Source organism: Octopus bimaculoides, chromosome 25, assembly GCF_046866305.1.
Source record: "Octopus bimaculoides isolate indiv1 chromosome 25, ASM4686630v1, whole genome shotgun sequence".
In the NCBI taxonomy this organism is placed as follows: Eukaryota; Metazoa; Mollusca; class Cephalopoda; order Octopoda; family Octopodidae; genus Octopus; species Octopus bimaculoides.
Window position 1 is genome coordinate 23,964,557 of NC_142952.1, and position 3,997 is coordinate 23,968,553.

Below are 3,997 nucleotides of genomic sequence, written 5' to 3' on the forward strand. Positions count from 1 at the left end.
TTAAACTAGTGTTTGCAACATAAATTATCATGAAATTTTGAAAAAATATTTTAATTTAAATCATTTTAACACTTATGTTACCATATTGAGTTCATACGAAATTTTGATAGAAAGGGTTTAATTTATATCCTTTAAACCTTTTTGTCATATTTTCCCTTGTTTCAATCAATTTTGAAATTGAAGAAATTTTATAAAATAACCATGATTATGATGAAACTGGTGTACAGATGATATTTAACATGAAATCTTGAAGGAAAAATTTTCTGTTCAATTTAGATTCCTTTAAAATAGAAAGTTGTATCATGGAACTGAGAATGGTTTCAAGAGTATGAACATCTGAGAATACAAAACTATCATTTGTTAATCTATCACAGGATTTTTCTTTCCCCACAGCTATCACTGGTACTTATTTCTCACCGAATGGACTAAAGCAGCTAAACAATAAAGAAGTGCCTTACTCAATTTTGCTATATGTCACCCTGACCAAGGACTGAACTCTCTACCTGACAATCATAAACCCAACACTTTAAGCTCTACACCCCACATCATTACTAATATATAAATATTATCTTAATATAAAACCAGAAAACATTACACAAAATGAATGAGGATAATAATGTTTGGTTGGCAAAATTACTTTGAAAACCAAATACATTTTTTTCCTCTCTCTCTCACTCTCAATCAGAATCTGCTTTTTTTTTTTTACATCTTCATTTTGTCTTTTATTTTATTCTTTTTTTTTGTTTCGGTTTTCTATTCCTTCATTCTTTTTCATTTGCTTAACGTTTTTACACCTAAATCCTTCATCATGATGATGGTGGTGGTGATGATGATGATGATGATGGCAGTGGTAGAGATTATTATGATATTGATGGTGATGATGATAATGTTGATGATTAATATTAATAATCATAATAATAATAATAATAATAATAATAACCATAATAATAATAGTAATAATGATAATAATAATAATAATAAACAACTTTAGTCTTTTCTAATCAATTTTCTCTTCACTTACCTTTCATAACAAACTTTGTATCTTTTTTCATTTATTTCTTTTAATCCTGACAATGACAAAAAGCAACCCCCCCCCCCCCAAAAAAAAAAAACCGAAAAGCAAAAAAAAAGAAGAAAGAAGCAAAAAAACAAAACAACCCAGCAAACAGAATCAAAGAAAACTGATAAAATATGTAAAAAAAAAAATCAGCTAGATATGCACATATATGCTCATGCATTTGCATGTGTGTGTGTTTAATATTTAACTTATTTTTGGGGGTGGGGTGGGGGTGGATTGACAAATTTGGTTCTGGTTCTAAATAAATTATTATCACATTTTCTGATGCATCATCCATATATATATATATATATATATATCATGTTATTTTATATTATATTCTTATGTATTATACCTGTTATGTATATTATATATGTTATATCTGTTATATATATATACGTGTGTGCCTGTGTATATATATATATATATATATATATATATATATTATATTATATTATATTATATTATTATATATATTATGCCTACTATAAATTTATGCATGTGTGTGTGTGTGTGTGTGTGTGTGTGTGTATATTTATACACACATACACATACCCTGTTTGTATAAATATATACATGTAGAAGTGTTTTTATTTTTGTATATTCTAGAATTTATATCCATACTTCTACATGTCCATTTATTTCACATATGTATCTGTCTGTCTATCTATCCGTCATCACTTTCCATGTGATGGATAGGAATTGTCTTTTTTTTTATTATATTTTTTTTTCAAAGTTATTGTATTTTTGCAATTTTGCTATTATCACACACATAGTTTCTTTTTTTAATATTCCCCACCATACATATATATATATATACATATAAATGAATTTTATATATGCATATACATAAGTGAATTTTATATATGCAAATATATAAGTATGTGTGTGTGTATATATATATATATATGTGTGTGTATATATATATATATATATATATATATATATATATAATATGTAATATTCTTGTTATTATGCAATAACCAACAACACTGCCATTATGATGATACATATATATGAGAAATATATTGATATCACTTTTGCTATTGCTGTATATTGAAGATATTATTAGTGATATGATCGTTACTATAATTATTTCTATAATAATTATTATTTGTTATAATAATGTTGGTAATTATTATTGTTATTATCTGTTCTCCATTGTTAATATGTCTCAAACAATTACTTTTCATAATTGTTATTGTTATGATATTTTTTTTTTTACATTGATAATATTGCTGTTATTATTATTATTATTATTGTCGTTGTGGTTGCTTTTATCAGAATCGGTGAGCGTGTTGGACAGAATAGCTCAGAGTGTAAAGTCATAAGTTTTCACATCTTAAATTCAAATTCTGAAGATGTTTTAGTTAGGCAGAAGGACTGTGTATGTCATGAAGTCAATGGGATCAACTATACTTCTCACCTGCAACATTTGTAGACATGTGTTTAGGCTAGAAATGTTATAATTAGCTTTATTATTATTATTATTATTATTATTATTATTATTATTATTATTATTATTATTATTATTATTATTATTATTATTATTATTATTATTATTATTATTATTATTATTATTATTATTATTATTATTAATATATTCATTAAGGTGGCAAGCTGGCAGAATCGTTAGCATGCTGGACAAAATGCTTAGCGGCATTTTGTTCATCTTTGCATTCCGAGTTCAAATTCCACCGAGGTCAACTTTGCTTTTCAGCCTTTTGGGGTTCGATAAAATAAGAACCAGTTGAATGCCCCTCCCTTCAAATTTCAGCCCTTGTGCCTATAGTAAAAAGGATTGTTGTTGTTGCTGCTGCTGCTGCTGCTGCTGTTGAGGATTCAACAACAGCAACAACTAGTAGAGCTAGCAGAATCATTTGCATGCCTGACAAAAAAGCTTAACAGCGTTTCATTCATCTTGATGTTCTAAGTTCAAATTCCACTGAGGTCAACTTTGCCATTCATCATTTTGGGGTCGCTGAAATAAGTACTAGTTCAGCCCTAGACTCCCTGTTATCAACTACCCACTTCCAATAAAATTTCAGGCCTTATGTCTATAGGAGAAAGGATTAATATTATATTGTCTGTCATCCTTTCGTGATCAATAAAATGAGTACCAGCTGAGTACTGGTGTCAATGTAATTAACTTACCCCCTCCCCCCAAATTGTTGGCCTTGTGACAAAATTTGTAACTAATATTATCGTTAAGGCAAGTATGCTAACAGACTCATTAGCATGCCAGGTGAAACGCTAAGCGGGGTTTTGTCTATCTTTATGTTCTGAGTTGAAATTTTGCCAAGGTTGACTTTACCTTTTAATACTTTTGTGGTTGATGAAATAAATACCATTTTAGCTGGGGGGGGGGGGGGGGCGCAATGTAATCGATTGCTGCCTCCCCCAAAGTACAAGCTTTGTGCCTGCTGTAGAAAGGATTATTTTATTGTTTTAGCCAAGGCAGTGAGTTGGCCAAATCTTTAGCATGGCAGACAAAATGCTTAGTGACCCTCCATCCATCTTTACTCTTTGACTTTTAATTCCTCCAAAGTTGACTTTGCCAGTCATCCTCTCGGGGTTGAACAGTGAGGTCAATGTAATTGACTAGTGCCATCCACAAATTTACTGGGTTCATGCCTAGAGTAGAAAGTTTTACTGTTTCTGTTGTTGAGTCAGTGAGCTGGAAGAATTGCTTGAGCATCGGCCAATATTCTTAGCAGCATTTCTACCATCTTGCTTAAGTCTTGAGTTCAAAAGCCATTGAAGTTGACTTTGCCTTTCAGCCTTTTAGGGATCAATGAAATAACATGGCAGTTCAGCAATTGGTTTACCTTTTCCCTTCTGTCAAATTTGAAACCTGTTGTTGTTGTTGTTGCTTGTCAATGCTGAAGCTTGATTAAAAGAGAATCCAGCTTGTACCACCACATAATTTTTCTAAGTGTA